At 34.7% G+C, this 14007-nt stretch overlaps 1 pseudogene; it reads right to left on the reverse strand.

Moving 5' to 3' along the window:
* The window catches only part of LOC103606473, a 23684-nt pseudogene that overhangs the window by 879 nt on the left and 8798 nt on the right, over window positions 1–14007 (reverse strand).

Here is a 14007-nt window from a genome sequence, read left to right on the forward strand (position 1 = left end):
TTATATATGAGGATACTTCTAAAAGTTCATGGAAATATAGAATTAAAAGATCACGAATCTTTCCATGAACTTTTTGAAGTACCCGCATATGCTGTCTTCTATTAGGAGGGACCTATGTCATTCTAGGACCAACTGGGTTTAGCCAGCTAGTTTCCTTCTATGAAGAAGTATGTTCTTTTTTATACTGAGTCCAGTAGGGATTAAAACGAAGTGAATTATATAAATTGAAGCCATTTCTCTTTTCCTAACTATTGCCTAACATTCTATAACAGGAGTTAACAAATTTTTCTGTAAAAGGCCTCACAGTAAATATTTTAAGCTTTGCGAGACATATAGTCTCTATCACAACTACATGATTCTGCCATTATAGTGTAAAAGCCGCCACAGACAATACATAAATGAATGGGCTTCAACAAAACTGGATCTATTAAAATGGGCAAATATTTCCAAGCACTTATAAGGGGTGGATTTGGCCCCTGGCCCGTAGTTTGCTGATCCCTAATCTATAGCTTGTCTTTACAAAGAGGTATAAAACAAAAATTATTTACCTGATTTTCTAAGTAATGTATGAAATTCTAACATTAGCTTATGAGATGGTACAATCTGATGCAAAATCTGGAAGAAAAAATAGCCCTGTCATTTCTACACACTGTAAAAGCATTTCTCAAATTTCAACCTACTTTCTAATCAAGTTCTTATTGTTTAATATGCTCTCAGTAAATGAATCAAGGACCTAAACCATACCTTGCTTTTATCTAGTTTCAATTTGGATATAGAAAGGCACTTTCACTAAAGGTATTTTTAAAAAATCCCTGCTAATAAGACAGTCAGGAGAATTGGGGGAAATGGATGGGGACTTATTATTTGCTTATACATGTCTATATTGTTTTCTGGATTTTTGCAGATCTATTATACTTCCTAATTGAGCATCCGAAATCTGAAAATCCAAAATCAAATATGCTTCAATAAGCATTTCCTTTGAGCATCACATTGGTGCTCATAAAGATTCAGATTCTGGAGGATTTCAGATTTTGGATTTCTGGATTTGGAATGATCACCCTGTACATTTCTCATTTCAACATATTTAATATGAAAAATGAAATCATTCTGTCTGCTTGCTGAGGTACTGTGACCTCACTGAAATGATTTCCGACAAAATGAAAAGTAAATATTCTTAATTTCTCTTAATAGCTTTGTAAAAGATCTATCACTTCAAGATCAATAATCAAGACCAATATACCAATACCAGAGAATATTACTGAAACTCAGTTCCTATTTGCATTTTTCTCATCATTTATAGATTTCTGTATATGGCTAACTTCACTTAGATTTTTAAAAATTTTTTTTATTGCAATATAACATATGTACTAGAAATGTATACAAATCACAAGTGTGCCATTCAACAAATTCTCACAAAATTAAACACACTCAGGAAACCATCACCCAGATCAAAAAACCAAACATTACCAGAGCTCTAAAAGTCTTTCATCAGTTTTGGAAAATTCTTAGCTATAAGCTCTTCAAATATTAGGGATTTTTTAATTTGTCTGTTTGCTTTTACACTGTTTTCTATGTCCTCTCCCAGAACTCCAATTACAAGTATGGTAGACCTTTTCACCAACTCCTTTGTATACTCTTTTCTGCACTTCAGAGACATACCATGTTTACAGTTGGGAAACCTCAATACTGTTGTCAGTTCTTTCAAAACTGATCTATAGATTCAAAATCTCAGCATGGTTCTTTTGTAGCAACAGACAAGCTGACTTTCAGATGTATATGGAGCCTGGAAGCAGCCAAGCGAGCATGCCCAGGGCCCTATGCAAGAAGCCAAGGGCTGCAGCCCCATCCACCTGGAAGCAGGCAAGAGAGCATGCCTGGGACCCTAGGCAAGAAGCTGAGAGCAGCACGCCCCACCCAAGAGCAGGTAAGAAAGCACTCTGAAAACACCACTTCCACAGGGGCGGCCCACCACAGCCACCTCCACAGCCACAGCTGCTGAAAAAGCAGTTCGAAGCCACAGCAGCAGCCACAGCAACTGTGCAGGAGGCCTGCCAGACACCTGACTGCACTGACACGAGAAGAGTCACCAGTGGAGACCGGAAAAAAAAGAGGACCTCTCTCTCCTCAAAGCCCACTCCAAAATAATAGAAGCAACTGCTCTACCAGATGACCAGACATCAACATAAATGTCTAGAGACGTAGTTAGAGATACTAGAAATATGAAAACCCAAGAAGACATGACACTACCAAAAGAATACAGTAATTTTCAAATACCAGAACTTATAGAGCAGGAAACCCTTGGAATGACTGGAAAGGAATTCTGAGCAACGATCTTAAGGAAACTCACCAAGATATGAGAAGACTCAGACAACATAATGAAATGAGAAAAAAAATCCGGATATGGAGGAAATTTACAAAGAGATTGATACCTTAAAAAAGAATGTAGCACAGCTCATGGAACTGAAAGATTCACTCAATGAAATAAACACCACAAGCAATAGCTTAAACAGCAGTTTAGAACAAGCAGAAGAAAGAATTTCTGATCTTGAAGACAGTCTTTCAGAAATAACCCAGGCAGATTAAAAAAAAAAAAGGAAAAAGAATTTTAAAAAGTGACAAAAATCTAATAGAGCTAGTGAACAACCTTCAGCACACAAACATTCAAATCACGGGTGTTCCAAAAGGGGAGGAAAAAGGAAAAGGCACTGGAAATGTACTGACTGAAATAACAAGGGAAAACTATCCAGGTATGGGGAGACACATGGACCTTCAGATCCAGGAGGCTCAAAGAACCTCAAACAGATTCAGCCCAAAAAGATTCTAAGACACATTACAGTCAAACTGGCAAAGCTCAAAGACAAACAGAATCTTAAAAGAAGCAAGAGAAAAGGATAAAATCACCTATCAGGGAGCCCCAATCAGACTAACAGCAGGCTTCTCAACAGAAACTCTATAGGCCAGAACCAAACAGCATGATATATTCAAAATACTAAAAGAAAAAAATTGCCAGTCAAGAATATTGTACCCAGCAAGGCTATCCTTCAGAAATGAGGGGAAAATAGCATATTTTCCAGACAAACAAAAGCTGTGGCAGTTCACCACCAGATGACCAGCCCTAAAACAAATCCTCAAGGAAGTCCTGCACCTGGAGTCCAGAAAATGATAATCACTAACACAAATATACAGAAAGAACAAAACCCACAGAACAAAAATGCAGACAAGAAAGAGAAAGAAACTAAATCTTACCACCACAAAAGCCACAGTGACAATGTAATAATGCCCCTACTTTAGTCCTGATTTTAGTAATTTTGGTCTTCTCTTATTTGTTGGTCTAGATAAAGGTTTGTAAAATTTTGTTTTTCTTTTTAAGTAATCAACTTTTGATTTTGTTGATTTTCTCTATTGTTTTTTAAATCCCTATTTCATATATTTCTGTTGTAATCTTTATTTCCTACTTATATTTGCTTTTGGTTTAGTTAGCTCTATTTTTTCTATTTTCGTAAGGTAGAAGTTCACATTACTGATTTGAGATTTTTCTTACTTTGAATATAGGTGCTTACAAGTATAAATTTTTCTCTAAACAATGCATGAGCCCTGCATCTATAAATTTTGATATGTTGCATCTTGATCTTTATCTCAAAGTACTCCTTATTTTCCCTGTGATTTTTCTATTTAGGAGAGTGTGGTTTAATTTCCACACATTTGTAAGTTTTCTAAATTTCCTTCTGCTATTGTGGTCAGAGAACATATTTTCTATGATCTAAGTTTTTTTAAAAAAAAGGAAAAAAGTTTTTAAAAACAGTTCATGGAAAGATTTCCATTATCTTTCAATTTTGTTTTTCCGCAACCCTTTTGAAGTGTGCTTGTGTTTATGTTGTTTTATTGATTTTTTATGCAATTTATGTTGCTAAACTTAGATATCTAATTTCTGTTCTTGATTTCTTTTTATTAAGTGGACTTGTTGATCTGCTTAGAAATTAAATTGCCTTTGAAAAGTTTATTCATCTTCCTCTGTTGAAATTAATTTGATATTTGCATGCTTTTGGAAGACTTTAGAGAGCTATCTCAAATAATGGAGAGAATATAAAATGAAATATGTAAATTTTAATAAGCTTTACATCTCCAGTTTTTGTGAAAATTTGAAGCCCTACTTTCTACAGAGTATTTTGTTATTCATCTGTTATTCAGTTTATGCATTTATTTGAATAAATGTGCATAGCCTTAAAAAATTTTCAAAATTCAAAAACATGTGTTGTTTGCTTGTTAAATGTAGTTAAAATCTTAATGGACTTGAATAAAATAAAAATAAATAAATAAAATGTATATGGAAAGTCAAAGGACCTAGAAAATCCAAAAACAATTTTGGGAAAGGACACATTTGCATGATTTTCATGATATGATCCCAAGACTTGTTATAAAGCTACAGTATTGTATAAGGATGGAAATATTACTACACATCACTAGAACACAATAGAGTCCATGTATGGCCAATTGATTTTCAACAGTAACCAATGTAACTCAATGGGAAAAGGTTAGTCTTTAATAGTGCTGAAACAACCATATGGAAAAACATGAACCTTGACCCTTACTTGACTCTGCACAGAAAAAAATTAGTTAAAACCTAAATGTAAAACTATCATTACTATCTTGGGGTAGGCAAAGATTTCTTACACAAAAAGCACTAATGATAAAAGAAAAAAATGCATAAATTTGGCTTCATCAAAATTAGAAATTTCTGCACTTTAAAAGACACTGTTAAGAAAAGACTCTGCACACAAAAGAATTAGTTAAAACCTAAATGTAAAACTATCACTACTATCTGGGGGTAGGCAAAGATTTCTTAGACAAAAAGCACTAATGATAAAAGAAAACAATGCATAAATTTGGCTTCATCAAAATTAAAAATTTCTACTCTTTAAAAGACACTGTTAAGAAAACAAAAAGGAAAGCCATAGTCAGGGACAAAAATATTCACAATGAATATACCTAACAAAGAATTTGTATCCAGATTACATAAAAAGCTTCCAACTCAATAAGAAGACAAATAACGCCCCCTAAAATTAGACAAAATATTAGAATAGATACATGACAAAAGAGGATATAGGAATGGCCTACAGACATAGACAGGATGCTCAACATCACTAGGAAAATGCAAATTAAAGCCACGATGAGATACTACCTCACATCCACTAGAATCATTATAATTAAAAAGACCTACAATACCAAATGTGGTGAGAACGTGGAGAAACTGAACTTTCATACACTAATGTGGAAATTTCTGTGGTACAGTCACTTCAGAAAACAACTGGACAATTTCTTAAGAATTTAAATATATACTTTCCTTACCAGCAATTCCACTCTTAGGTAGCTACTCAAGAAAAATGAAAATACACGTGCACACACAGACTTGTACATGAATGTTCTTAGCACCATTATTTGTAATAACTAAAAAGTAGACAGACATCCAGCAGATACTCAAGTTCTGCAGTTGGCCCTGCAGAACCCATGGAAACAAGAAGTTGGCCCTCCATACCTGAGGGTTCCAAATCCTATGAATACTGTATTTTCAATCAAAGGTTGGTTGAATCCTCGAATGCAGAACCCGTGAATATGGAAGGCCAACTGTATATTGAAAAACACCTGAGTGTAAGTAGATTTGCACAGTTCAAAACCATGTTGTTCAAGGGTCAGCTGTACATACTGTAAAGATTCCAATTATATGAAATTCTAGAAGAGGAAGAATTAATCTATGGTTACAAAAATCAGATCAGTAATCGCCGGGGGCCAGGAGTGTGTGGATACATTGGCTGCAAAAGGAAATAAGGGATTTTTGGGGGGTGATAGAAGTGTTCTGTATCTTGATCATCTCAGTAGTGTGTAGACATACACATTTGTTAAAATGCACCCAAGTGTACACTTAAAATAAGTGTGTCTTACTATATGAAAATTAAATTTTCAAAAATACGAACGCAGAGTCTTCCTACCAGAGTGGCAACGGGTTTCTGAAATTCCGATCCCCTCTCCTCAATCTCACTTGGGCAGAGGGAGGTGGTGGGGTTAGGGGAGGACTGCTGTGGAGGGTATCTGCCTGGAGCTTCCAGCTAGAACAAGTTTCTTTGTTTACCTCAGTGTACCACACCTATACTGTAACTTTCTATAGGTGCTATAATGTGAAAGTTGGAAAGCAATGACCTAAGAATGTTTTGAATTAGATCCCCAACCCTGTTTAAACATTGAAATAAAAATTCTATACCTTAAGCACACTTAGCAGTTTTTCCCTTGGTGCCGTCTCTCTCTTTAGAAAATTATATAAGTAGATATGGGCATTTGGATTTGCAGGGAACTTCTCGTCGTAGGCGTAATTGTTGAGCACCTCCCGGGCTCCATCCTTATCACCGTAGAATTCCAGCATCTATATAAAGTCAGTCATGAAATCTTAGCTAAATTCTGTAAGGTAGCTATATGAAAGGTAATACATAGCTTAACTTTACTGATGGGTACCAAAAAGTTATAGAATAGTACTGCATAGGGAAAAACAGTAATGTAAATTTTTGCTTCCACTCGCGTATGTTACCTGTGGAACACAGAAAACATCACTTATAACAAAGACCTACCGAATTTTTCCCATTTTTTCCTCATGATTATTTTGTTACTGAAAAATGCAGCAACTTCAACATAGGAACTATTCCTATAAAAAATGAAAGTCCTCAAAGCACAACACACTAATGACTGAAAATGTGATGCAATTAACTCAGTGCCCTACATAATTTCAGCTGCAAAAGGAGTACATGACATTTACAGTTCCTTTCATTTTGTTCCCATCCTTACATAGAAATTCCCAGATTCACTGGGATATGGTTTTGGAGATTAACCTCTGCAACACAATTATCACTTTAGCATTCATCAACTTGGGCCGGCCCGGTGGCACATCCTCTTCCCTTCTATATTCTACCAAAACATAAAAGGTCTTTTTGCTTTTCTTTTAAGCCCACCAAGTATAATACAGAAATTATATTTACAACTACATTACTATTTATTTTATAGATATTTGGTCATGACAGGTTACCCTGTAGTGAAAATAAAGAGTAAAATTTACAGTATACTAGTAAAATAAACAGAAATTATTCAGGCCAAAAAAGAGACACTGTATTTTTAAATTTTTTTTAACAATGTTTTCCATTAGTTTCCTTCTGATCAATAAAGATTAGGCATGCAGTCTTTGCACTGGCTCATGACAAAATGAAACTAAAAAATTTCATGAAAAGTCTACTTACCTCTACATAACTCTTCACAAAAGGGTCCCAAACTCCAGGAATTTGAATCAACGCACAAAGATTTACAGAGGTCTTCCAGCTGTGGTTGAGCATATTTCGGGTTGCTGTGCTATAAGCATAGTCATCCTTATCTGACCAAAGACAAAAGAATTTTTTAAGTCATTCAGTATTGAGATTTCTGTTAAATTAGTAATCAAAAAACTAAAAGTTCAGGTCCTGATGGCTTCACTGGTGAACTGTAACAAACATTTAAAGAAAAATACTAATTCTTCACAAACTCTTCCCAAAAGAACAGAAGGGAACACTTCCCAACTTATTCTATGAGGCCACTATTACCCTGATAGTAAAACCAGACAAAGACAACATAAGAAAACCTATACATCAGTATCTCTTCTCAACAAAATACTAGCAAACTGAGTACAGCAAAATATAAAAAAGATTATAAACCATGTCCAAGTGGAATCTATTCCAAGAATGCAAGGTTTGCTTAAGAGCTGAAAGTCAATTAATGCAAATAAAGACCTATTATCTAAACCAAAGCAATAGAATAATGGGCAAAAAGCCACATGATCATTTCAACAGAAGATACAGAAAAAGCATTTAACAAAATTTAATAACCCTTCATGATAAAAACACCCAACAATCTAGAATAGAAGAAACTTCCTCAGTCTGATAAAGGGCATCTATAAAAAATCCACAGCTAACATCAAACTTACTGATGAAAGACTGCATGTTTTTCCTCTAAAATCAGGAACAAGACAAGGATGTCCTCTTTCACTACTTACATTCATTACTGGAGGTCCTAGCCAGGACAATTAAGCAAGAAAATAACATAAAAGACATCCAGATTGGAAAGGAAGAAGTAAAACTATCTCTATTTGCAGATGATCTTGTACACAGAAAATCCTATGAATCCACTAAAAACTTATTGGAACTAATAAATGAGTTCATCAAGGTTACAGGGTACAAGATCAAGAAACAACAATTATATGCCAAGACACTTACAATAAACAATCAGAAAATGAAATTAAGAAAACAATGCCATTTGTAAAAGCATCAAAAAATGATAATACTTAGGTATAGATTTTATAGATGAGATGCAAAATTACACTCTGAAAAGCAATACTGTTGAAAGAAATTTTAAAAGACCTAAATAAATGGAAAGACACTTCACGTTCATGGGTAAAAAGACTTACTACTGTTAAACTGATCTACAGATTCATGTAACTGCTATCAAAATTCCAGCTGGCCTTCTTCCACAAACTGACAAACTGATTCTATGAGGGGGTCTTTAAAAAGTTCATGGAAAGATTTGTACTGTCTTTCAATTCCATTTTTCCACAAACTTTCTTAAGTATTCTCAAATAATTCATATGAAAAATGCAAGGAACCGAGAATAGTCAAAACAATCATTAGAGAAGGACAAAGTTGGAGGATGCACACCAGGACTTCAAAAGTGACTACAAAGCTACAGTAATCCATACTGTATGATATAAGCATAAGGATATACATACACAGATCAACAGAAGAAAAGTCAGAGTACAGAAGTAAACCTTCACATTCTGGGGCAACTGACTTTCAATAAGGGTGCTAAGACAATTCAATGGAAAAATACCAGACTTTTCAATAAATGTGCTGGAAAAACTGGATATGGTCATGCAAAATAGTAAAGTCAGACACTACTTACCCTACATCATATACAAAAATTAACCCAAAATGGATCAAAGACCTAAAATTTTTTTTTTTCCTTTTTGTCTTTTTTCATGACCGGCAACGGATCGCAACCCTCAGTGTCACGCCTGGACCGGACCAGGACCGGCAACGGGATCGCAACCCTCGGTGTTGCGCCCATACCTCGCTCAGCCAGTGAGCAGCCGGTCTGTATGTGGGATCCGAACCCTCGGCGGGAGCGCCACCGTGCTCCCAAGCGGCGCACTGTAGCAGTGCGCCACCGGGCCGGCCCCAAAGACCTAAAATTTAAGAGCTAAACCTATAAAACTCAGAATAAGTAGAAATATTTCTGACCGTGGATGGTTTCTTAGACATGACACCAACAGCTTGTACAACAAATGAAAAAACGGATAAATCATTAGACTTCACCAAAATTAAAAACTTATGTGCTTCAAAGAACATCATCAAGAAAATAAAAGACAATCGACAGAATAGGAGAAAGTATTTACAAATCACTTACATACCTGATATATATGACAAGAGACTTCTATGTACATTTTATGAAGAACTCTTACAACTAAATAATTTAAAGTAATTCAATTAAAATACGAGCCAAAGATCCAAATACAAATTTGTACAAAAGATATACGAATGGCCAATAAATGCATGAAAAGATGCTCAATATCATTAGCCTCTAGGGAAATGCAAATCAAAACCATGAGATACCACTTAACACCCTCTAGGATGGCTATAATGAAAAAGATAACAAGTGTTGCTGAAGAGGTACAGAAATTAGTACCCTCATAAACTATAGGTAGACATATAAAATGGTACAGCTGCTTTGGAAAACAGTCCAGTGGTTCCTCAAAAGGATAAACATGGTTTATGACCCAGAAATTTCACTCTTACTATACATACCCAAGAGAAACAAAAACATATGTTCACGCAAAAACTTGTATATGAATATTCATAGCAATGTTATCCAAGATAGCCAAAAACTAGAAACAACTCAAATGTCCACCACCTGATGAATGGATACCTAAAATGTGGGATATCCATACAACAGAGAATTATTCAACAATAAAAAGGAATGAAGTATAGTTACATACTACAACATGGATGAACCTTAAAAACATGCTAAGTGAAAAGAAGCCAGTCACTAAAGACCGTATATTATATGATTCCATTTGTACAAAATGTCCGCAATAGGCAAATGCACAGACAAAGTAGATTAGTAGTTGCCTAGGATTAGGGGAATTGGGAAGGAATGAGGAGTACAGGGTTTCTTCCTGAGGTGATAAAAATGTTCCAAAATTGATTGTGGTGATGGATGCACAACTCTGAATATACTAAAAACCACTGAAGATTTTAAGAGGGTAAAGTTGTATGGTATCTGAATTATATATCAAGTCTCAAAAAAGGGGTTATTTGGGAAAAAAAAAAAAAAAAACACAAGAGTACTACACCCAACAAATTGTCTAATAAATATTGAGACTACAGACAAAAGAAAACTCTAATCAGACTACCAATGCAGTATAAATTGGTAACCACTTTGGAAAGAGTTTAGCATATTATATACTAAAGTTGAATTACACATTCTCTATGACAACAATTCTTTTTTTTTTTTTTTTCCCAAATAACCCCTTTATTGAGACTTGATATATAATTCAGATACCATACGAATTTACCTTCTTAAAATCTTCAGTGGTTTTTAGTATATTCAGAGTTGTGCATCCATCACCACAATCAATTTTGGAACATTTTTATCACCTCAGGAAGAAACCCTGTACTCCTCATTCCTTCCCAATTCCCCTAATCCTAGGCAACTACTAATCTACTTTGTTTGTGGATTTGCCTATTGCGGACATTTTGTACAAATGGAATCATACAATATACGGTCTTTAGTGACTGGCTTCTTTTCACTTNTCCGGTATGGGCGCGACACTGAGGGTTGCGATCCGTTGCCGGACACGAACAAAGACAAAAAAAAAAAGGAAAAAAAAAACAAAAAAACAATCATTAGAGAAGAACAAAGTTGGAGGATGCACACTAGGACCTCAAAAGTGACTACAAAGCTACAGTAATCCATACTGTATGATATAGGCCTAAGGATATACATACACAGATCAACAGAAGAAAAGTCAGAGTACAGAAGTAACCCTTCACATTTTGGGGCAACTGATTTTCAATAAGGGTGCTAAGACAATTCAATGGAAAAATAACAGACTTTTCAATAAATGTGCTGGAACAACTGGATATGGACATGCAAAATAGTAAAGTCAGACCCTACCTACCCTACATCATATACAAAAATTAACCCAAAATGGATCAAAGACCTAAAATTTAAGAGCTAAACCTATAAAACTCAGAAGAAGTAGAAATATTTCTGACCATGGATGGTTTCTTAGACATGACACCAAAAGCTTGTACAACAAATGAAAAAACAGATAAATTATTAGACTTCACCAAAATTAAAAACTTATGTGCTTCAAAGGACATCATCAAGAAAATAAAAGACAATCGACAGAATAGGAGAAAGTATTTACAAATCACCTACATACCTGATATATATGACAAGAGAATTCTATGTATATTATATGAAGAACTCTTACAACTCAATAATTAAAAGTAATTCAATTAAAATACGAGCAAAAGATCCAAATACAAATTTCTACAAAAGATATACGAATGGCCAATAAATGCATGAAAAGATGCTCAATATCATTAGCCCCTAGGGAAATGCAAATCAAAACCATGAGATACCACTTAACACCCTCTAGGATGGCTATAATGAAAAAGATAACAAGTGTTGCTGAACAAATTATTACACTTCACCAAAATTAAAAACTTATGTGCTTCAAAGGACATCATCAAGAAAATAAAAGACAATCGACAGAATAGGAGAAAGTATTTACAAATCACTTACATACCTGATATATATGACGAGAGACTTCTATGTACATTATATGAACAACTCTTACAACTCAATAATTAAAAGGAATTCAATTAAAATACGAGCAGAAGATCCAAATACAAATTTCTACAAAAGATATACGAATGGCCAATAAATGCATGAAAAGATGCTCAATATCATTAGCCCCTAGGGAAATGCAAATCAAAACCATGAGATACCACTTAACACCCTCTAGGATGGCTATAATGAAAAAGATAACAAGTGTTGCTGAAGAGGTACAGAAATTAGTACCCTCATAAACTACAGGTAGACATATAAAATGGTACAGCTGCTTTGGAAAACAGTCCAGTGGTTCCTCAAAAGGATAAACATGGTTTATGACCCAGAAATTTCACTCTTACTATATATACCCAAGAGAAACAAAAACATATGTTCATACAAAAACTTGTATATGAATATTCATAGCAATGTTATCCAAGATAGCCAAAAATTAGAAACAACTCAAATGTCCACCACCTGATGAATGGATACCTAAAATGTGGGATATCCATACAACAGAGTATTATTCAACAATAAAAAGGAATGAAGTATAGTTACATACTACAACATGGGTGATCCTTAAAAACATGCTAAGTGAAAAGAAACCAGTCACTAAAGACCGTATATTATATGATTCCATTTGTACAAAATGTCCACAATAGGCAAATGCACAGACAAAGTAGATCAGTTGTTACCTAGGATTAGGGGAATTGGGAAGGAATGGGGAGTACAGGGTTTATTTTTGAGGTGATAAAAATGTTCCAAAATTGATTGTGGTGATGGATGCACAACTCTGAATATACTAAAAAAAACCACTGAAGATTTTAAGAAGGTAAATTCGTATGGTATCTGAATTATATATCAAGTCTCAATAAAGGGGTTATTTAAAAAAAAAAAAAAAACACAAGAGTACTACACCCAACAAATTGGCTGATATAAACTCTGTCAATAACAAATATTGAGACTACAAACAAAAGAAACTCTAAGCAGACTACCAATGAAGTATAAATTGGTAAACACTTTGGAAAGAGTTTAGCATATTATATAATAAAGTTGAATTGCACATACTCTATGACAACAATTCTACTCCTAGAAATGCATGCTTATGTGCATCAGTATACAGAAATTAACAGGAGTTAATTTCAAAGCATTATTTATAATAGTCCCAAACTATAATAACCTAAATGGCCATCAATAATGGAATGAATGAAATATTTTGTAGCAATAAAAATGAATAAACTAGAGCTACATTCAACAATATGTACACACCTTAAAACCAACCATGAATAAAATATGCATGACTCAAAAGAATATATACAGTATGGATCCAAATTTAACATTCAGATATAGGCAAAACTAAATTACATTGTTTATGGATACATACACGAATAGAAAGAGTATAATGAAAAGCAATGGAGTGACTACCATATAAGTTAGGACAGTGATTTTCTTGAGACGGAATGGGAGGGAGTGTAATGAAGAAGGAACAAATGGAAAACTTTTAGGGGTCGGCCCGGTGGCGCACTGCTACAGTGCGCCGCTTGGGAGCGCGGTGGCGCTCCCGCCGAGGGTTCGGATCCCACATACAAACCGGTTCCCGCTCACTGGCTGAGCGAGGTGTGGGAGCAACACTGAGGGTTGCGATCCATTGCCGGACACGAAAAAAGACAAAAAGGAAAAAAAAAAAAAAGAAAACTTTTAGGTTAGGGTAAGAGCAATGTTGTGTTCCTTAATCTGGGTGGTAGTTACATGGATGTTTATTTTTAATTCATTCATTATATCACACATTCGTTTTATACACCTTTTCCGTATATGTTACATTTCATAATCTTAAAGGTTTAAAAGGAAAGTTATTCAAGTCTCTCAAAAGCAACAACTAATAAAAGCACAAGATACCTCAAACCAGAAAGAGGCACTGGTATTCTTTCCCCAGTGGATCAACTGAGTATGCATCAACATGGACTTGGAAATGAGGGGATGAGCGGAAAGTAAATAAGAAATAAAATGGAAAAACCTCTTAAAAAGAAAAAAAAAAAAAAGAAAACTTTTAGGTTAGGGTAAGAGCAATGTTGTGTTCCTTAATCTGGGTGGTAGTTACATGGATGTTTA

This window comes from Galeopterus variegatus, unplaced genomic scaffold (genome assembly GCF_000696425.1).
Source record: "Galeopterus variegatus unplaced genomic scaffold, G_variegatus-3.0.2 Scaffold6603, whole genome shotgun sequence".
Classification (NCBI taxonomy): domain Eukaryota; kingdom Metazoa; phylum Chordata; class Mammalia; order Dermoptera; family Cynocephalidae; genus Galeopterus; species Galeopterus variegatus.